This window comes from Capra hircus, chromosome 9 (genome assembly GCF_001704415.2).
Source record: "Capra hircus breed San Clemente chromosome 9, ASM170441v1, whole genome shotgun sequence".
Lineage (NCBI taxonomy): Eukaryota > Metazoa > Chordata > Mammalia > Artiodactyla > Bovidae > Capra > Capra hircus.
The window spans coordinates 29,296,755-29,319,919 of NC_030816.1; the positions used below are offsets into that span (position 1 = coordinate 29,296,755).

At 45.4% G+C, this 23,165-nt stretch overlaps 1 pseudogene; it reads right to left on the reverse strand.

Annotated features, from left to right (window-relative positions):
• LOC102189210 lies at nucleotides 861-1,723 on the reverse strand (annotated as a pseudogene).

Here is a 23,165-nt window from a genome sequence, read left to right on the forward strand (position 1 = left end):
AGCTCCAATTTAAAGTGGGATTCCAATGTGCACTTATGTATCTAAGGTGATTTATGAGGTTGAGAACTGTGATGTTTAATTTTATGTATCAACTTGAATGAGCCAAGGGATGCCCAGATATTTGGTCAGACATTATTCTGGATGTGTCTGTGGGGGTGTTTTGGACTGAAGTAAACATTCAAATCAGTAGCTGAGTAAAGCAGACTGGCCTTCCTAATGTGAGTGGGGCTTATGCATCAGTTGAGGACTTGAATAAAACAAAAAGAGGAGTAAGAGGGAACATCTCCTACTTGACAGCCTTTGAGCTGGGATATCAGTTTTTTCCTGCCTTTGGACTTGAAACATCGGTTCTTCTTGGATCTTGAGACCACCAGTCCTTGGACTGGAGCTACAGCTGATTTCTTTTCTTTTTATAATTTTATTTATTTATTGGCTGTGCTGGGTCTTCACTGCTGTGCAGGCTTTTCTCTAGTTGTGGTGAGCAGGGGCTGCTCTCTTAGTTGTGGTGCGTGGGCTTCTCATTGCAGTGGCTTCTCTTGTTGCACAGCATGGGCCGTTTTGTGCGTGAGCTTTAGTAGCTGTGGCATGTGGATTCAGTAGTTGCGGCTTCCAGACTCCAGAGCACAGGCTCAGTAGCTGTGGTCACAGGCTTAGTTGCTCCACAACATGTAGGATCTTCCTGGACCAGTGATGGAACCCACATCTCCTGCACTGGCAGGCAGACTCTTTACCACTGAGCCACCAGGGAAGCCCCTCTCATCCATTCCTGAAGTTGATCTTTCTTGGGAAGTGATTAAGTAGCACCTATTGTTGAAGACAGCAATAAGGCCTGACCCTGATACTCCAGCTTTGATTCTGGATCAGTCTTTTGGCTTGAACTGATCAAGAGTCACTTCCTTTAGAATCTTCAAGAGCAAATTTAAATGCGTATGCACTAACATCATCTTCTCTTTCAGATTTGCAACCATTTCTGGTAGAGATGTGTTGTGAATAGCCATCTCAGGTGCATCTACTATGGCTTTTGCTTTTAAGAGGAAACACACCATTCTGTCACTGGAAAGGCAGATGTGACCTCTAGAAGCAGTCAGGGCAGCATAGGCAGAATACAGATGGAAACCAATGGAAATCTCACAGGAACTACAGAGTAAAAGGTTTTAAGTGTTGCCTTTGAGGGAACTTTCAAGGCCAACGAGGAAGGGAGCCTCCTAAAGGACATTATTGTGACTCTGGAGAAGCTCTTGGCCCCAAGGGCTCTCAACAGGTCCCAGGGGAGGTGCACAGAGTCAGGGAGCACAGCATGGTACTGTGCATACTGGAACATGGAGCACCTCTCTGGTTTCAACCACCACAGCAGTCATGGGTTAGATGGCATCTCCTCCAGCCCTAGCCCTGCAGGGCTGAGCAGAGAAGACCCTGTCACCACTTGCATGTCCCACTCCATGGAAGTTGTAAAAGAAGGTTCATCAATCGCCTTCCTATCCCCATCACAAATGTCACCCCACAGCTGCTTTGTAAAGTGAGAGCAATGCCTCTGCGGCTGAGCTGCCATCCTCCTGCCTATACTTGGTTCTTGAACAATGCCACTGTTGGGGTGCCGACCCTCAACTCAGTAAAAAAAAAACCCAAGCATAAATTTGTACAGTTAGCCTTCATCTGCAAAGCTGCATCTGCAGAATCAACCAACCTTGGGTGGTGTAGTAAGTATTTAGTGAAAAAATTTGCATATAAATGGACTTGTAAAGTTCAAACTGATGTTGTTCAAGGGTTAACTGTACATCATTGGCTCTCCTTGTTCTCAGGCCTTTGAACTTGGACTGCAACTACACCATTAACTCTTGTGGGTCCAGGTGCTGACTGCAGATTCTGGGACTTGTCAACCTCCATAACTGTGTGAGACAATTCCTTACAACAAATCTATTTCTATATAGATATTCATCCTATTGGTTCTGATTCTCCAGAGAATCCTGACAAATATAGATTTTGGTACCATGAAGTGGAATGCTGCTGTAAAAAATACCTAAAAATGTGGAAGCTGCTTCGGAACTGGAAAATAGGTGGAGGCCAGAGGAGCTTTGAGGTGCATGCTAATAAAAAGTCTATATAGCCATTAAGGGACTCAGTTCAGTTCAGTTCAGTCGCTCAGTTGTGTCCGACTCTTTGCGACCCCATGAATCGCAGCATGCCAGGCCTCCCTGTTCATCACCATCTCCCGGAGTTCACTCAGACTCACATCCATCGAGTCCGTGATGCCATCCAGCCATCTCATCCTGGGTTGTCCCCTTCTCCTCCTGCCCCCAATCCTTCCCAGCATCAGAGTCTTTTCCAATGAGTCAACTCTTCGCATGAGGTGTCCAAAGTACTGCAGCTTCAGCTTTAGCATCATTCCTTCCAAAGAAATCCCAGGGTTGATCTCCTTCAGAATGGACTGGTTGGATCTCCTTGCAGTCCAAGGGACCCTCAAGAGTCTTCTCCAACACCACAGTTCAAATGCATCAATTCTTCGGCGCTCAGCCTTCTTCACAGTCCAACTCTCACATCCATACATGACCACAGGAAAAACCATAGCCTTGACTAGATGGACCTTAGTCAGCAAAGTAATGTCTCTGCTTTTGAATATGCTATCTAGGTTGGTCATAACTTTTCTTCCAAGGAGTAAGCGTCTTTTAATTTCATGGCTGCAGTCACCATCTACATTCATTTTGGAGCCCCCAAAAATAAAGTCTGACACTGTCTCTACTGTTTCCCCATCTATTTCCCATGAAGTGATTAAGGGACTAGTGGTATAGAAACATGGATGTTAAAGGTGATTCTGGTGAGAGCTCAGAAAGAAAAAAAGAGAGCTAGAGAGAAAGCCTGCATCTTCTTAGAAAATACTTAGCAGAATGTTTGTAGAAATGTGAATGTTAAAGACTATTCTCATGAAATTTCAAGTAGAAGTGAGGAATAAGTTATTGGAAACTGGAGGAAAGGTGCTCTTTATTATATAATGGATAAGAACTTGGCTGAACTGTGCTCTAGTGTTTTGTGAAAGATTAAACTTGCCAGCAATGAAACTGGGTATTTAGCAAAGTTTTCTAAAGCAAAGTATTGAAGATGTAGCTTTAGTCATCCTTACTACTTTTAATAAAATACAAGAGGAAAGAGATGAGTTGAAGAAAGAATCTTTAAGCAAAAAGGAACTGGAACTTAAAGACTGGAAAAGTCTCAAACTATCCATCACACACAAAAAATGAAGTAGATGTTCTGAAAAGAACTCTAAGAGTGTGGGTGGCTGAACAGCTTTTTAATGAAATTAAGATGAGTGTGAACCGTAGATCCAATCAGTCAGTGTGAATAAAGCTAAGTGCTGAAGAATTGATGCTTTTGAACTGTGGTGTTGGAGAAGACTCTTGAGAGTCCCTTGGACTGCAAGGAGATCCAACCAGTCCATTCTAAAGGAGATCAGTTCTGGGTGTTCTTTGGAAGGAATGATGCTAAAGCTGAAACTCCAGTACTCTGGCCATCTCATGCGAAGAGTTGACTCATTGGAAAAGACTCTGATGCTGGTAGGGATTGGGGGCAGGAAGAAAAGGGGATGACAGAGGATAAGATGGCTGGATGGCATCACCAGCTCGATGGACATGAATTTGAGTGAACTCCGGGAGTTGGGTGATGGACAGGGAGGCCTGGTGTGCTGCGATTCATGAAGTCGCAAAGAGTCGGACACAACTGAGCAACTGAACTAAACTGAAACTTGCCAGCAATGAAACTGGGTATTTAGGAAAGGTGATTTCTAAAGCAAAGTATTGAAGATGTAGCTTTAGTCATCCTTACTACTTTTAATAAAATACAAGAGGAAAGAGATGAGTTGAAGAAAGAATCTTTAAGCAAAAAGGAACTAGAACTTAAAGACTGGAAAATACTCAAACTATCCATCGCAAAAAAAATGAAGTAGATGTTCTGAAGAGAACTCTAAGGGTGTGGGTGGCTGAACAGCCTTTTAATGAAATTAAGATGAGTGTGAACCATAGATCCAATCAGTCACCTCAGTAGATGCCAGAAATAGAGACTATACCACCAGAAATGCTGCTAGCTTCAAGAAAATGGGACAGAAGGAAGGAAGGTTGCTAACATGGGCTATCCTTCAAGAAAACAGAATGATATGAAGGTGATTCAGAGGGCTGCCTAACATAGGCCCAGGGGGCAAGGCTGTTTCCTTCCTGGTTTCAGAACTTGGGGCCCTTGAAAAAAGCCATGGTGGGGGCTCTCAGCAGAGAACTGGAGGAGCAGGGCTGCCCACAGAGCCTTGGGGGTGACACTGCCACCTCAGGGGCCCCAAGGGCAATGCATCAAACCAAAGAGGATTATACCCAAGCCTTTAAGATCTAATGGAATTTCTCTTGCTAGGTTTTAGACTTGCCTGGGACCTGTCACCCTTTCCTTCTTTCCTGTCTCTTCCTTCTGGAACAAGAGTGTCTATACTGTGCCTGCCTCCCCACTGTATTTTGAACATATAACTTGTCTGGTTAGGAAAGGAATTTTCTTTAGGATGAGTCTCACCCATTTCTGGTTTAGATGCTATTTAGATTAGACTCTGGACTTTAGAGTTTATGCTAGAATAAATTAAAACCTTAGGGGTTGTTAGGATGGAGTACATGTATTTGCCTGTGAGAAGGACATGAATTTGGGGGGGCCCAGGGGTCAGAATGTTATGGACTGAATATGCCCCCTCAATTCATATGCTTAAGTCCTAACCCCCCAATGTGACTATATTTGGAGATAGGGCTTATTGGGGGGTGATATGGGTTTAATGAGGCCATAAAAGTGGGGCCTTAAATCAATAGGGCTGGCATCCTTATAAGAAGAGGAAGAGACACTGGAGCCCTCTCTTCCTCATATGAGGACGCACATCTGTAAGCTAGGAAGAGAGCTCTCACCAGAAACCAGATTAACTAGTACTTTGATCTTGGGCTTCCCAGCTTCCAAAGCTATGAGAAAATAAATTTCTGTTGTTTGAGTTACACAATCTACAGCATTTTGTTATGGTAGCCTGAGTAGACAAATATAAGGACCATCTAAAGGAGATAGCAATCACTGCCCGTACACATATCCCCTTCTAAATCTACCCTCACCTGCCCCATGGGGTACATGCCCCTGTGTCCTCAGCTTATTGGTCAGGGTGAGCATCTGACCCAGAAGACTCTATCCATGGGCCCCTGAAACATTTCACACATAAACCCCACAGATCAGAGTTTCATTTATGCTCATAAGATCTTCTTTTGCATTATGAATTCTCTAGGCATAACTCACGTTAGGGTAAGTTACTTGGTCAGATCATAGCACCTACCTGAAAAGCTCATTGTAACAGTGATTTTGAAACTTGAGACACTTTCCAAAAAGGACAGGCTTAAAAGGATAGCAGTTAGAATCTTTCAGAAGCAAAGGTCAGAATGTGAGTATGGGACACCTATAGGAGAGTGGCTAAGAAGTAGGTGAGGGTGGGGAGATTGAAGGACACCAGGCAGTGCAGTTTTCCCTGGGATGATTCTTTACCCCTCACCTCCAATTCATCTTGAGGGTGGCCTTTGTCATAACTGTCCTAATCAAAGCAGATTTGACTGTAAGGGTTAAAGACCCATTCAAACGTACTTATGTACTGGGGGAGGGGTCGTTATTGAATGGATACAGTGGAAATCTAGCAGGACTTCTTGGAAAACTACAGTTATTTCTTCCTCTTCCCCCAACCCTGCTCCTTACCACCAGGCCCTGTGACTTCTTGTTAGTTCACCTGGGCAGGTCTACCCACCCTCTCTTACAAAGGCTCTCTCAGCCACCTCAAGGTGGGATGGCCCTGGACAGGGTTGTCAATCATGAAACATCCACGAGGAAATTCACGCTGAAAATTTCTGTTCAGATTGTTAGAAATGTCCAAAGATACCTTATTTTGTCTATTTTAAGTCCTAAATAATTAGATTTAAGTTTGGATAATAGGCATACTTAGTGAAGTATTATGACTCATTTTCTGATAAAAATTTTGTGTTAACCACAAAATTCTTTTATAAAAAAACTCTATTGTAAAGTATTTCTAAAATGTTTACTTTCCTCTCTTTTTAAGATAGTGACAATATTTGCTCCCTTTTGTGATACGTGAATTCTAAGTTTTAATAGCAATTCCCATGGAAGAGATCTCAGGGAAAAGTAGACACAGTACTGAGTTTAGAGAGTCAGAATACCACATTCATCCCAGCTGTATCATCCGAGGAACCTCAGGCATGTCACTGAGCCTCTCTGAGCCCTGCTTTCCTCACATGAGAAAGAGGAAATGATGGTAGGGTAGGAATACTTTTCTTTTTATCTGGGGGTAATCACTTTCAATTTATATGTAAAATTAACTTGAAAGTGGAAAGCTTCAGCTTTTATCTCTGGTATATAGGACTTGTACTATCTCTGGTATATAGGACTTGCACTCTGGTATGAATGACTTTTACAGTGTGAATGATCTCCATATACAAGGATAGGAAATTGGGCTGAATTTATGCATGCTGCTGCTGTTAAGTCGCTTCAGTCATGTCTGACCCTGTGTGACCCCATAGACAGCAGCCCACCAGGCTCCCCCGTCTCTGGGATTCTCCAGGCAAGAACACTGGAGTGGGTTGTCATTTCCTTTTCCAATGCATGAAAGTGAAAAGTGAAAGTGAAGTCGCTCAGTCATGTCCAACCCTCAGCGACCCCATGGCCTGCAGCCTTCCAGGCTCCTCCATCCATGGGATTTTCCAAGCAAGAGTACTGGAGTGGGGTGCCATTGCCTTCTCCAGAATTTGTGCATATTCTAGATCATATTAGGGTTTTTTTGTGTGATACCAAATTCCTCATAGGAACTGGTTCTTTTGGCCTTTTTTTTTTTTTTTCCACAAAGTGAAAGTGGGAAAGTAGGAAAACAAATATATAAGTTGAGGGCTTATTCACTGAGTATATGTTTAACTAAGTTGCTACTGTACAAGAAAGTCATTAATAGTGTATTCATTTCTTTTAAGCTTATTCAACAAATATTCACCAAGGATATTGGGAACATGTTGTTGAATAGACATGATCCTTGTCCTCATGAAGCTGACAGTCTCGTACTTGAAACACTCATACATCAAAAAGGCACTAAGGATATATGCTCCATCTCCCCTGGCCTATTTTCTGAGTTCCTGCAAATGTTTCTTTTGACCAGGGCCTAGAATGAGTTGGGGGAAGGAGGACAAACATCAAAGTCCAGCAACTGAGAAGAGGGCTTAGGCCTGAATATAAATCCCACATAATTTTTAGATCACTGTCCTTGGTTGAGATGGGGGATAAGAATTTTTTACCAAAGCTGGAACATTGACTATATATAACAGTATCCAAATACTGCTTCCCTGGTGGCTCAGAGGATAAAGTGTCTGCCTGGAATGCAGGAGACCCGGGTTTGATCCCTGGGTTGGGAAGATCCTCTGGAGAAGGAAATGGCAACCCACTCCAGTACTCTTGCCTGGAGAATCCCATGGAGGGAGGAGCCTGGTAGGCTACAGTCCATGGGGTTGCAAAGAATCGGACACGACTGAGCGACTTCACTTTACTTATCCAAATATCATATCTTGTCTCTACTCTAATATACTAACACTACTGCAATAGCTACTCCAATAGCTAACACTATTTGAGAGTCTGTCCAAGGTCAGGCACTGTACTGAACACTTTCCATGTTTGGTCTTTAATCTTCACACCAGCCTTGCAAGATAGATACTTTCATCATCCTCAGTTTGCTTATGAGGAGACTGCAGCTGTAGAGAACATGGCCAAGGTCACAATAGATGGTTATAACAGAATTAAACCTGTTCTGTCCTACTTGAGTACATAACTTCTTCCTGCCAAACCATGTAGGGCCTTTACTATTTTCTAAACGTAACAGTGGGCTTTCCAGGTAGCACTACTGGTAAAGAACCTGCCTGCTAATGCAGGAAACATAAGAGACGTGGGTTCAATCCCTGGGTTGGGAAGATCCCCTGGAGGAGGACATGGCAAACCACTCCAGTATTCTTGCTTGGAGAATCCCATGGACAGAATAGCCTGGTGGGCTATAGTCTGTAGGGTCGCAGAGAGTCGGACACAACTGAAGCAACTTAGCATGAATGCAAACAGAACAGTAAGAAACCTGTGTTTCTATTCCTTGTCACAAAATACATGTCTTTCAATATACTACATGATAATAACAACAGCTAATATTAATTGAGCAATTACTATGTGCTAGATACTATCCTAATTTATATGTATGAATTTATTCAATCCTCAAAAACCTATGAAGCAGTTATTCTTTTTATTAAACTTTATTTATTATTTTATAGATGAGGAATTGAAACACAGAGAGATGAAGCAATTTGTCCATGATAACTCAGCTGATATATGGCAGAGACAGAGTCAGACCCAAGTTGCCTGGGGCCAGAGATTAAAATCTGTCATTTCATCCAAATGAAATACATTATTTTCAATGTCTATCACAGTTTCATTAATTGGTGAAATAAAGATCACTAGCATGTGAGGGACCCTTCTTCCTTACCTCCCACCCCCATGAGTAGAAGACCCAATTCCATTCACAGTCTGATGGAACATTTTCCTTTGTCATTGTGCAGTGTGAAACTTACACAACTGAATGTAATATCTCTGAATTTCATCTGCTGTGGAATGGCACATGATAAAAAATGCATTGCATATTCTAAGTCTGTGCTTTCTCACTAATTTAGTCTTTTTTCTCAAATGCAGAGCATTTCCCATAGACATGAGAGTTCTCTCAAAAAGTTAACAGCACTCTCTGAGAAGAGGAATTGGAGAAACCCAGGAACATTTTCTTTAGCAGCTCAGGCAAGTGACTGAAAAATCAAAAATTAATTTTTTTAATAAAATCAGATTTTAGATCTTCCCTCTGACTGACTATTTGGGTAAATTGGGCAGTGGCATAACTGACTGGGCAGCAACCTCAGTGGCTCAGCTAGGAGCGAGACATAGGCAGCAGGAAAGTGTTAGGGCATCAGACCAGTGAATTCTAACTTCAGTCTACTAAAAACAATCTCCCTCTTTCTGTATCACAGAGACACACAGGAGAGATTTTTGAAGCAGACTGATGCCCTCAGATATAAACCTAGTTTGTGGCTATGAACCATTAAGGATGCTTGATAACTACTAATTAAGTAAATTAGAAACACAATATATAATTACTGATGTTCTACTTTCCCCCCGTCTTTGCTGTACCACAGGAAAAAGTTTCCACGGCAATTGGTTTGTATAAGCAAAGACCAAAATTAAATTAAGAGGTCACATGCCAGTAGCAAAGACAAAATCAGGGAAACATTTTCTAATCAGAAACTGCAAAGAAGTTTGGGCCTTTATATAATAGAGAAATTAGGATTGGATAGTGGTATTCTTTCAACCAACTTTTCACAAATATTTCCTGGAACAGGCCAAAGGACTGAATCCTCATTTGGCCTATTCTTTTTTCAGATATAACTGAACTCACTTGTTTTGGTTTCTGCCTCCCCACCTTCCACGCAGGGGTAAGGGCAGTGCTGCTCTGCTTTCATGTGGCACAGGCGCAGTCATAAACCACGTTTGAATACCTCTTCTCCAGGTATCAGAGCCTCTAAGTCTTTTCTTCCAAAGCTCCTGTCTTCTCACACCCCAGGGAAATTCCTCTATACCCTCCACTCCCCCAGTGATGTTCAGCAACCCACCCCCTTCACTACCTTGCACTCCCCAACCCCAAAAGTTATCCTATGAAAATGAACAACTCCATCAGCTGTGGAGAAGATCATCTGAAAAATATCCTCTGAGAGGATTCTGGTGCAGGAAAATACAAAGAAGCGTCTAGAATCTTTGACTGCAATCACTGACCATTGCGAGAGGTGACACTAAGCTGAAGGAACATGTATTCCTTGGGGCAGAGGGATGGATGTGTGCATCAGTAGGAGGAAGAAAGATAGCTCTTGTTGCTGTCTGGGGTCCATGGGAGAGGATTTAACCACACACACATCAGGATGGAGTGAAAAGTCTCTAAAGACATATTCATTCCCACAGCAGGCCTCTGGTTTGGCATCTACTTAGCTTCTCAGACTCATCAGCCATCTCCCCGGGAGGGGGAGGACGTGACTAGTCAGACGATTCCCACCACCCCCCTGGACGCCTCTGCAAGCTCCTGAGTTCTCCCCGGCAGGGTGGCTGGCTGACTTGGCTTCAGAGTTTTATGAATATGAGCTTTGACTCCTGCTCCTTGAAATTAAAAAAAAAATGTTCAGATGAAGGCACAACAGGGAAAGGTAAGAAGCCTATGTCTCTCTCCTCTCTGTTCTTAAATGGTAGTTAAGAGGTAGTTTTTTAAAAGATATTTCATTTGGATATAGAAACTTAAACGAAAAATTCCCTTTCCTCTTTGAGGATTCTTTTCCACTATGTTTGTCAGAGGCTAAAACTAAGGTGCTTTTGGAACATGAACACACATACAAGCATGCTCACCCCAACACACCACAGTCTCTGCTCTTTTACTCACATTTCATCCCTGAGGACGTGCAGGCCTCCAGGACAAGAACCACAGTCACTGGGCAGTAGGGTCTGGTGAGCAGCCAGGGGGCTGGTGGGCTCCGTCTGCTCTTGCCATGAGTGGTTCTTTGGCCTGGTTTAGCAGGGTTGAGAATCTGTGTGATTTCAGCATGGTGTCCCAGCATCTAGTTGTCCTGTCTCCAAGTGCAGCCTTCTACGTGCAACAAGGGAATTTGGGCTTTTCTGAAACAGGCTTCTGAGAGCAAGAGCAGAGGGAGCCAAGCGTGAAGGGTGTCAGCAGTGGTGACACGCCCTGAGGGAAGATGTGGGACCAGCTGGGCTCTGAGCCAACAGTAAGAGAAGGGAAGGCTGCTGTGAGTCAGAGTAACTACTTTGGATCCCTACTGCTCCTGGACCATCATTTTAAAGTGGTCTTGAAAGTGGTCTTCACCACTGGTCTTGCCTTGATCCAGGAGAGTGCACTAATTTTCATTCATTAACATATTACTTTGCAATGAAGTTATTATCATACAAATGGTACTTAGTCCTCATAATCCATGAAAAAAGTAGCACTGTCCCCATTTCATTAATGAAGAAACCAAGGCTTCAGAGTGGTTTAAGCCACACATTCCCCAAGTTAAAGCTGTTAGTACTGGGAAAGATAAGAAGTCTCCATCTTCTTACTCTTGGTTCTTTCCCTTACATACCTTTAGTCAATAGTCAACAGGTAAGTGTATACTTTATTCCGAGCATGGAACGAGTTCAATTAGGTCAAGGAACAAGTTCAATTAGGTTCTATTAAGAATTCAAAGACATCGTCATTTGGTTCCTACCACCCTGGCATTTACAACCTGGTTAGCCAGAATTAAGAGATAGGAAGGGCTGGGTGATGTGCATTTAATGAGTTATTGGTTCACTTATGTACTAAGGAAATGGTTTTTGAGCCTTAAATACCAGACACTGGGACAGCAGAAGAAGGACACAAAGATGGAAAGAACTCAATCTCTGTTCTCAAGAAATTCAATCTAGACAAGGGGCTTTCACTGCTCAAAGCTGTTCAATGGCTTCCCATTGCTTCCAAAGTAAAATCCCAAATCCTTAATGTGACCCACAAGCTAGGAGATCTGACCTTTGCCCCTCTCTCCACTTACACTGGGCTTCATTAAGTTCCTTGGTCAGGTTAAACCTCCTTCCTTCCTCAAGGGGCTCTGCCCGTGACAGGGCTTCACAGATGTATCTTTTGAGCAGGGTTTTGAAGAATAGATAGGAGATTTCCAGGCAGAAACTGATGGGGTGTTTTCCAGCTAGAGGAATTTGAGTGGAGAGTGGACTTAGTGGATAAGAGTAGCTGAGGAAAGTTTCATAGAAAAGGCAAAATGTTCTTTGTATGTAACTGATATTCAATAACTATCTGTTGAACAGAATTGGTTTGAGAAGGCTAGGGATGGGCAGAGTGTGGTAGGATGGGAGAGCAGAAGAGTGAGAGCAAGACCAAATAAGCAAAGCTTCAGGAGCTGGGAGTACCTGAGCATGATGCAAGGCAAAGGAACCATCTAAGAGGCAGGTTGGGAAGGCAGGGCAGTGAGGTGCAGGAGCGTGCTTGATGGGATGCGAGATCTGAACTCCAGTCAGAGCTCAGCTACTTGCTTTATGACCTTGGACAAGTCACTTCTCTTTTCTTGGCCACAGAACTTGTGATGAAGATGAAGTGAGTAGGTGATTTCCTAACATCTCCTTTCCAGGTAAAATGTGCTCTTTTCAGTTCAGGTGGTGATAGAGAGTTGCAGAAGCCAGGTAAGATCCAACACACTGGAAAAGAGAAGGAAATCTTAGGAGGACAGAGAGAGCGCAGGCAGAGTGCTGGCATTAGAGACCTTTATAGCATGCAAGGCTGAGGAGAAGGACTGGAGGCTGGAGGGGAAGCCAGGGTTGAGTGGCCTGCCAGGGGAAGCTGCAGCCTGTGACCCACTGATGTCCCAGGACCAGATCAATGAAATCAACAGAATTTTCTATAGCAACCTATTTCTAATTCTTACCCTGATCCAATGTCTAATGTCGGGGGACCAAGCTCACCATCAGGGGAGAAGGCTGCTGTGGCCAGTAAAACTGATGTCCAGGTTCAAAGAGTAGGGAGGAGAGGAAAGAACTGAAGGAGTTTTCCAGACAGTCCAAATGAAAGGACAAGTCCCTCACCCACGTTTTTTTCTCTAGTGACCCCGATTTTGCACCATAGATGTCGCTTGTTTCTCTCTCTTTTCTTCTTTGGTACTTTTGGGGAGGGGGAGCAAGGCAAGGGAGAGGGGAAGAGACTTTTTTTCACAGGAGTCCTCAGAATTACAGTTCACAAACTATTCAGTAAACTGACCGGCCTCAACCTCCCCTTCAACGGCCTAATCTAAGGGGTGGATCTATGTGTTTTGTTGCTTGTCAGAAACAATTGCTGCGCGGCCCATTACATTTACAGCACGTCGCCCTTTAATTGGTGTAACACGCTGAGGCCTGAAAGGAGGAGAGGCCCACAAAAGCGCCCGTGAATGAGCCTTGACTCACACAAAAACACTCTGCAGAAGTTCAGAGCTGGCCACTAACAAGGAGGTAGGGAGTTAGTTTGAAAAGGGGGTGAAGTTCAGAAATGTGTCACCTTGAGGAGCCTCCCATCAAAGCAATGGTCGCATTGACAAGCTGCAAAGAAAAAAAGTTAAACCTTCAGGGCTACGGACTTGCCTGCTGCATTTATTCTTTTTAAACTTGAGAAGGGGGGTGAGTGGGAGAGGGGAGAGTCTTTTTCTTCTCTTCCCCACCCTTGTCTCTCTACTCCCTTTATTTACTTCAGAGAACCTTAGAGAAGTCGATGTGAAAAAACATATCTCCCACACCCCTGCTAAGATACACTAATTTTTTTTAATATGTAAAAAAGTCAGAATGAATGTGAAGCAGCCTTAGGTTGCTGCTGCTGATTTCAACCTCTGTGGGAACAGTGTTTGTTCTCTGCGTTCCCCTCCCCCCATTTTCTAAGGCAACTCTCCCAGTCCTGGGGTTTGGAGCCCCTCCGCTTGGGCCTGCCTGCCTGCAGGTCTGGAGACTGCACACCAGGATTCCGTGAGGGTGAGGGCATGCATTCTGGTTCCTCAGTGGCCTTAGTCACTGGTGTGAGCTATATCAAAGTATATGGAAGCATCATTCGCACTGGTGCGAGTCCAGCTGATCAGGGTACTGAAGTCGGAGGTTCCGCCCCCTCCTTAGAGAAGGAGGAGACCCAGCTTTCCCTCCTCCTGCCTGTAATACCTAGATAAGATCCTACCGAGACTGAGCCACGCTTTGGTTCCAGTTTGCAAAATAACATGTCCCAAATAGAAGAACTAGCATTCATAGATCCGAGGTGGAGGTGGGGGACGAGGTGGCACCTTCTGTTCCTCTGCCTTCCGTGGTCACCTGCTACTCTAGTGTACCTTCCTGGTTCCAGATGCCCGGAATTTACTCAGTGGCGGTGGTGGGACTGATCTCTCTTGGCACTTCCCCTGCACCCTGCCCCTCATCTTCCTCCAAGGATCCCCGCCACACAAGTGCCACCAAGGTGGAAGACCCTTCGTTCAGTTACTGGGTGCACTCGCTTGAGCACCCCAGAGGCACCATCCTCCACTCGCCTGTTCCCGCCTTTGTCTGGCAACTGGACCCCCACCCTAGCACTGCTCCTGTGAACCGGCTGCCCCATGCGAAGGCGGGGGGCGCTTTTCAATGCAGCGCCACAGCTCCCTCCAGATTTGTAATCCGCCAAAAAGCCGCTGATTGCTGCAATCGTTACTTTTCATTAAAAAAACTTAGAAGCAATTTGGGAGAACCCTTCTCAATGAATACATTTACCCCCGAACGGTCTTTATTCTCCGCCTCCACTTGATGAGTTTCTCTGGCACGAATCAGTTCTTACAGGCACAGAATGGGCAATCCCTTGATCCCCGTCAATTGTCATCCCGAGTCGGGGCCACTTTGACCGCCAATAGTGGGGAAGTCAGAGCTAATCCTCAGAAGGAATCACGGGAAAAGAAAAGCAACAATAACCAAGTCAAGCGTAAAAAATGAAAGAGAAATCTCTATTATCACTCACTACATTTCCCAGCTATGTACTGAAAAAATCAGCTCGCTTGTCATTCGAGTCAGACACCCACACAAGAATATGGGGTCGTGGTGGGTTGGTAGACTCACACGACGTAAGGAGCGATATTTGAGAGCCAAAGGCCTCTCCTCTGCCTCTGCCAAATCCCTCTCACATCCGCCATAACCATTAAATACAGACTGACTTTATTCTGTATGGGGAGGCCCAGGGGTGGGGGATGAGGGAGCCCCCAGCTGTGCATGGATACAAAAAGGTCCCAGGAGAGAGGAATGAGGTGGGGGTGGAGTGACGATGCTAAAGGAAAGCACTTCTCTTGGGCACCTCCTGCTTGGGCAGTTGGGCCTCTCCTGCCTGGGTCCAGCCGCTGCCTGGGACACCCCCTCAACCCTCTCTCCTCAGCCCCTGCAGCTCCAAGGGTGCGCAGACTTGGAGGCTGGGTCCTAGTGCAGCTGCATGATGCCCTCGTGCATTGGGTCCATGGGCCACGGGCTCTGCACAGCCTCCAGTCTTCCACAGTAGCTGGGACCCACAGCACTGTGGGCTGGGGGTGGGGTGTGAGAGTCCCAGGAATCGCTGGAGTAGACACAGAAAGACCTGAGAGAGTGTGCATATACAGCCACTTTCCACGCTGACACCTACAATTATATGACATAGGCCTTGATTCCTTTATGCCGAAGCCAAGTGAGGGGCAAAGTAAAGCGGGGATGCAGGGCAGGATTCCTGGCACTACTGCAGCGTCTGGGGAGGGGTGGCCCTGCAGCCTCCCGCCGCTCTCTCCCTCACTCCCTCCCAAGGGCTGGGGCTGCTCCCTTGCTCATGGATGCGGGGTTGATGGCCAGCACAGGGTTTGGAGGACCTGAATCCCAAAAGAAAGGGTCAGAACACACAGTCCAGCGACCTCTCCAAGTCCATTGCTCTCATGATGCTGCAAAGCCAGTCCAAGGTGCCTTTTGGCTACTTTCATTTTCCCTTGCCAGGTCCCCCTGGGGGCCAGGTCCTCAGGGCCCTCCCATGATCGAGTGGTGAGGCTGCTTCTCCTGTTGCTCAGGGCAATGAGGAAGGGCCACATAGGGGATGAAGGTGTTTTTTTCATCATCTCCTTCCTCAGGCCTTAGAGATGCAGTCTGCCAGCAGCTCCTGTTCCTCCCAGCCACCCACTTCACCCTCAACCCCCTAACCCCACCCCACACCCTGGTCCCCAACATCTAGGCATCCACCCCATGAAGCCTGTTGTAGCTATCTCTCTGAGGAACCTCTCCAGACTTCACTCCCCACAGCACACTACATACACATCACACACTACAGGTGTACACATGACATGCTGCATACCATTAGCACATACATTATCACACGTGTACACACATGCAGAAAGTAATATTCAGGGAGCAACAAGCTTCAGAAACAATCATATTTACACAAGACCTGCACTCACCCAATACACAGTCACACAGACATGTACACATTCCTGCACACCAGGCACACATGGACCATGCACACTCTTGAAATACCCTTGAGTATCCAGATACTGGCTCTGTCAGAAATGCCAGGTCAGGCAGGGGCTACTAGAGTCATCCAGGTGGGAGTCATGGTCTTTGGCTCTGAGACCCAGGCCTCCTTCAGGATGCTCGCCAGGGCAGATGCCCCAGTCTTCTCACTGGGCCTGTGTGGTGCTCACACCCTTCACCCAGCGCGGGCTGCATCAGAGCTGGGACAGCCCCAGGTGGCCCCACCAATGAGGCCAGAGTCTGAGGTGAACACTGGACAGCGAGACTCACCCCAGCACGGCACCAGACACATGCCCATGAGCCTCCTTAAGGGAGTGGCTGAGCTAGCCTCCGTTGTGTTCCTGTGGCCAGGAAGTGGGAAGGACACTGAAGGAGGCTGTCCAACCTGTCTGACCTGTACCCACCAAGGTGAGGGATCCCACCCAGGGAGGATGGCGTAGGAGGTGGTGGCAGGTAGTGATAATCACCATCTATAAAGCCAGTGAGAGTGAGATGGTTCTGCCCAGCCCCAGATTTACATAAATGTGGAATCCCCGCTTCCACCGAGATCTGGAAAGGGTGCTTGCAGAGAGGGCGACCGACATTCTGCAATCCTAATTAGTGATTTTTGTCCCCTTGTTACTGGGCTCAGCATCTCATGCAAATGAACTCTTCATTTCAGCCACATTACCCCAGTTCCAGAATTAACTGACTCTTATCTTTAATGATATGCCGCTGAAGTTCTCCGAGCTGGCTAGCTTTTTATCTTGATTACTCTAATCAATAAGAAATGATAGAGTAGAATTACAAACTCTATTGGCTTTTAAATGTTGCCGACAAGCCCTCTAGATGCCATTCCCGTTCATTGTTATTTATTAAAATGATCCTCAGCCTAACAGCGGATGCAAACAGAGAAGCTAACAAGAATTAGCCTTGGGAAGAGTCCCAGTCCTTTCTGACAACTTCACCTCCTACTCCCCAGGGAAGAGTCTTTGCTGTTTAGGTTTGAGAAGATGGAAGCATATTAAAAAAAATTTTGTTTTAAAGAAAATTGTTCTTTTAGAGGTACAAAAGAAACAGAAAACAAGAAACAACAAATTCCCTACCTCATCCAGACCGATAGTTTTAAAGGTAGAAGCTTTGAAAATGGCGCTTTAAAATACAGAAACTCATGCTCTATGAATGAATCCAATCTTTTCTCTCTGTTTCTCTTCCTACTCCCCACCTTGCTGACTCCTCCCCCCACAGACTTCTGCATACCAATATCTACAGGCTTATCTTTATGTATGATTTCAGACAGAACTCAAGAAAGGCAATTTCCTCCACTTTTTCTCTTGGGAGAAAAATAGGGCTTGGATCTTCCTGTCTGCAGACAATATCTTTAACTCCAGCTAGATGGTAGGTGGTGGCTGGCCAAGGTGTCAAAAGCACTTCTAACGGGAAGTTTTAAGGTTCCTATATGTCCAGCATCAGGTGGACTAAGATGTCTCTCCCACTTCAGGCAGCCCATTGCCCATATCCCTCTAGGGTCCAGGACACCACAACTCTCCCAGTCACACCTCCCTCACAGGCCGAATTTGGGCAACACTCTTCCTCAAGAAGCCAAAAAGAAAGTGTAGGGCATTTATTTTCTCCCTCCACTCGTTGAGAGTGAAAAAAAAAAAAAGAAAGTTTATGTTATACATGACAAACATCCCTCTTCACCCTCGACCAGTGATTAACCCTCCTCTTACTCCCAATCTTGGTTCTAAGTTTGGTCCGGGATGGGGTGTCCTAGGAGGGTCAGGGGCTGCTGAAAACACCAGCTGTCATCACTTATCAGATCATGTACTAATTTACTAGCTTTCATTTAAATCCCCACCCCCTAAACCCATTAAGAACCTATTCTGCACTAGGCACTTTGTCAGGAGCAAGATTCAGGTTCTGAGGCACACGGAACCTTTCCATAGTTGGCTTGACCCTCCGCCCCCTCTTTGCTTTGAATGGGTTCTAAGAACGGTGACATTCAAAGCTCCAAAAACGCTAGAGCGGTAGGCACACACACTAATTCACACACGCCACAAACCCGGCCTGCCCCTGCCCAGCAACCCCACGGGGCGCACCACCGCTATCTCGACGCGTTTACGCACAGTCCTACTCGTCCGCTGCAGATAGACCGGTCCCCAGGCAGCCGTCCGGCCCCTCCAGCCCGCGTAGCTGCGAAATCTGTCCTCTCCCTCTATCCCCATTCCCCGCACACAGCCCGAGGCGCTGCGCCACGCCCCGGCCGGGCCAGTCAGGGAAACTGCGCGCTCAGTGTCGCAAAGGCGCATCTAGCAATCCCAGACGCTCCGAGGAGGGACGGCGCTCGGGAAACGAAAGCGGCCGGAACACAAACTCAAGGCCCCCAAGGCCTCCGTCGATCCCCAAGAAGTTGGAAATCCTAGGGTAGGCTAAGCGTTTTTTTTTTTTTTTCTCTCTCTCTTTTTTTAAATGACACGTGGGGGGTAGGGCTGACTGTATCAAAATCATGTAAAATTTCTGTTCTTAGCAACATCCTTGTTATTAGGAATGATGACTAAACCGACAGGATTATTCTGGACTGTAAGTTATCAAGAGCCCACTAATTTCACATTAAAGCCCATTGACTGCAACGGCGTGATTGAAGGGTTTTTAACAATTAACATAATCAGAAAATGAGCTGAGATAATTTTTATTCAACTCATTACTTTTTAATCATGTATTTCTTTTAATTAATATCTTCTCGGTGAACATAACACAAAGCGGAGCCCCAACGCTGGCCCAAGCCAGCCTGTGGGACTGAATTTGACACAACCAAACATTGCACCAGCCGCATTCATCGTATCTCTATTGTGGTATTCGCAAAATAGAAGAATCTTGTCCAAAAGTCACCATGTTGTTTTGCAACACAATATAAAGGGGGGAGGGGCTGAAGTTGCACAAGCCATACGATTTTTAAAATTCTACTTGACTTTTATATTTGGGAGCCTTTCTTGGTTTGCAGCCAGACAGATTGATACAAATGAGAAGGAACAAACAGGAGGAAGAACGAGAAGAGGAAAAGGCTTTTGGAGATGAATGTCCCACAGTGGGTTTTGGCTGCTCCTGCATGCCACCAGAGCCAGCTGGAGAAACCTTAGAAAGCACAGAATTGACATCAGCGTGCCCGCCTCTGGCCTCACCTAGTCTCAGTTGGGCACCTAGGCCTGGCCCAGGCTGTCGGGGCTAAGGTGTTCAGCTTCAGTTCCCCCACCCTAATCAACCTCCTTGGGCTCAGACCCAATGGGATTAAACCTCTCTGCTCCCCAGCCCCAGTGGCAAGTGGGCAGAACCTGCAGGCCCTTTCTTTTCAGTTAGGATATTGGACTGCTCACGTATTTGCATTGTAGTCTTGGTGTCTTGACCCCAATGGCCCCCAACACTTCCTGGTAAGCACAACCTGGAAGACATGATCCAACTCAAATGCTCAAATGGCTCAAATGGGGCAGAAAGTTGGCATTTTGATGGCAAATTGGACTCCAGCTTCCCCTCCTTGGTGAGCACATCTTGCCTGTGGCCTGACCACCGGATCTCCCAAGCCTACCAAAAAAAAGGCTGTTTCTGGACTAAGATCTCTCACCCTGTGGGAGCTGCGTCAGCCTCAGAAAAAAGAAACAAAGCCGACCCCTGGTGGAAGAAAATGAAAGTTAAGAATATAAGGAAGGCTTGTGAGGGCCTCCTGCCCAAACATCTGTACATGGGAGAAGGAAGGGAGAAGGGAGAGAGAGTGGGAAAGGGTAAATAAAGAACAGGAAAATTGGAGAAGGCAGAAAACAGCAGAGATCACACAGCAGCAGGTGGAATTCAGGTCGAGAGAACTGGGAGGAATGAGAGACCAAGCCCTTTGGGCCCCTTGGGTCAAGTGTGCATCCTCAGTGCTTGTGGCCTGACTAGTGTCACTGATCAGGCAGGGACCTCTGATTTCTTCTGTTTCTCTCCAGTGAAGGTCAGAAGTTCTATGATTACAGAGGGAAGATGGAGGTCTCTGTTAGACACTGGCAGCATCTGCCTGCCTGTCTCAGAGAGCACGCAAGTTCCAGAAACTTCCTTTACTCTAGACAAAGCACTGCCTCCCACCATCCTAACCTCTCAGTCTTAGCTAAGTGATAGTAACTAAGGCAAAAATTCAACGCAAATTCAAGGCAAAAAGTTCCATCCCCTCTGGCAACTGAGAACAACCACTACTGAGGGGTGTGATGAAGATGCTGTCAGTGGTTGTGTTTCAGTGCATTATAGGAAGACAGATCTACATGGTATCCTTATGTCTCTCCCATGCAAGTGCTAAACATGGGGGAGAGGGAGATGAGGGCAGGCAGACACACTGAGAGCACAGTTGTTCTGAAATCTGCTTTGATTAAAGCAGGTCAGGAGGATCAGTTTGGTGTCCTGGACAGAGGGCAAATTGCCTCTCTTGACAAACCTTAATGAAATAGTTGTAGCACATTTTTGCCAAAGAAATAGACTGCAGGAAACATTAATAAGAGGTAAATACATGTTCCCATGAGAACAGACAGCACTATGTCCCACAGAGTTTTGTCAGTGACAACATATGCTGCTTTTAGTTTCTCTACTTCATCTCCCTGGTAGAGCCATCACTGCCTTGGGCCAAATCAGACCCAAACAATGACCTAGGCTTGAGATAAGGGACACCAAGTCAACAAAGAGCCCTGGCAAATGAATTATAATTCCTATGGGCACCCCTGGAACAAGAGGCAGAGCTGTGGTGACCCCACTTTGAAACAGGCCACTCTCCTCAGACCACTGTATCTTCTCTTTAAAGCTTTCACAAACTCTCGACACATGCATCCTGTTCAGTTTTTCCTGTTCATCAGAGCATCATGACATATTCAGTACGTCCTAGTATTGTAGCCATTGTTCTGAAAACAGCCAGAATGTTTTGTAGCTTCTCTGGCTAACTTCAAAGGTGATTTTTTTTTAACTACTTGGACTGAGTCTGAACACTGTGAAGCAAAGAGAAGAATGTACAATCATTCAGTTCAGTTCAGTCACTCAGTCGTGTCTGACTCTTTGTGACCCCATGGACTGCAGCACGTCAGGCTTCCCTGTCCATCATCAGCTCCTAGAGCTTGCTCAAACTCATGTCCATTGAGTCGGTTGTGCCATCCAACTATCTCACCCTCTGTCATCCCCTTCTCCTCCTGCCTTCAATCCTTCCCAGCATCAGGGTCTTTTCCAAGGAGTCAGTTCTTCACATCAGGTGGCCAAAGTATTGGAGTTTCAGCTTCAGCATCAGTCCTTCCAATGAATAATCAGGACTGGTTTCCTTTAGGACTGACTGGTTTGATCTCCCTGAAGTCCAAGGGACTCTCATGAGTCCTCTCTAATACCACAGTTCAAAAGCATCAATTCTTTGGTGCTCAGCTTTCTTCATAGTCCAACTCTCACATCCATACATGACCACTGGAAAAACTATAGCTTTGATCAGACGGACCTTTGTTGGCAGAGTAATGTCTCTGCTTTTTAATAATGCTGTCTAGGTTGGTCATAGCTTTTCTTCCAAGGAGCAAGCGTCTTTTAATTTCATTGCTGCAGTCACCATCTGCAATGATTTTGGAGCCCAAGAAAATAAAGTCTCTTATTGTTTCCCCACCTATTTGCCATGAAGTGATGGGACTGGATGCCATGATCTTAGTTTTTTGAATGCTGAGTGTTAAGCCAGTTTTTTCACTCTCCTCTTTCATCAGGAGGCTCTTTGGTTCCTCTTTGTTTTCTGCCATAAGGGTGGTGTCACCTGCCAATCTGAGGTTATTGATATTTCTCCCAGCAATCTTGATTCCAGTTTGTGCTTCATCCAGACCAGCATTTTGCATAATGTACTCTGCATATACGTAAAATAAGCATTAAAGCAATTCAAGTTTTAAGACAGCCAAACTGCACAATTCAGGCGAGTATACACTGAAAGACTGAATTATTTGAATTGTGTAGTCCACTCTCTGTCACCAGATGATTATACAATTTTGCTTTGCTTTGTGCTCTGTAGATACAAGCTTGCTCTTTAGAAGAATTCTCAGGGCATATAAGGAAGAGCTTAGTATCTTGAATGGTTTGTTGGGATGCCATCATCACTTTGGTGAAAACTGAACATCTACTCATGCTATATGTAGATTTTAAAACCCCAAATTAACATTCAGCAGAAAACAGAAAACTTGAATAGTATGTCACATTACATAGCATGTCATACTTAAAAAAATTATTTATTTATTGGCTGTGCTGAGTCTTCGTTGCTGCACACGGGCTTTCTCTAGTTGCAGGGAGTGGAGTCTACTCTTTGTTGCAGTGCATGGGCCTCTCATTGCAGTGGCTTCTCTTGTGGAGCACGGGCTCTAGGTGCACAGGCCCAGTAGTTGTGACGCTGAGGCTTAGGTACCCCATGGCAGGTGGAATCTTCTTGAACCAGGGATTGAATCTGGCATTCTTTGCACTGGGAGGCAGATTCTCAACCACTGGGCCAGCAGGGAAGTCCTAGCATGTCATACTTTTTTTCATAGATTTTATTGTGAAAAATTTTCACCATACACAAGAGTATAATAATGCCCCATGAATCCATCACCCAACTCCAATAAGCATCATATGTGCCTTCTTGCTTCCTATCTCCCTCTTGGTTTGCTTAGGGTACTTTATTTTTTTTTTTAAATTTTTTAATTTTTTATTTTTTTTAAATTTTAAAATCTTTAATTCTTACATGCGTTCCCAAACATGAACCCCCCTCCCACCTCCCTCCCCACAACATCTCTCTGGGTCATCCCCATGCACCAGCCCCAAGCACGCTGCGCCCTACGTCAGACATGGACTGGCGATTCAATTCTTACATGACAGTATACATGTTAGAATTCCCATTCTCCCAAATCATCCCACCCTCTCCCTCTCCCTCTGAGTCCAAAAGTCCGGTATACACATCTGTGTCTTTTTTTCTGTCTTGCATACAGGGTCGTCATTGCCATCTTCCTAAATTCCATATATATGTGTTAGTATACTGTATTGGTGTT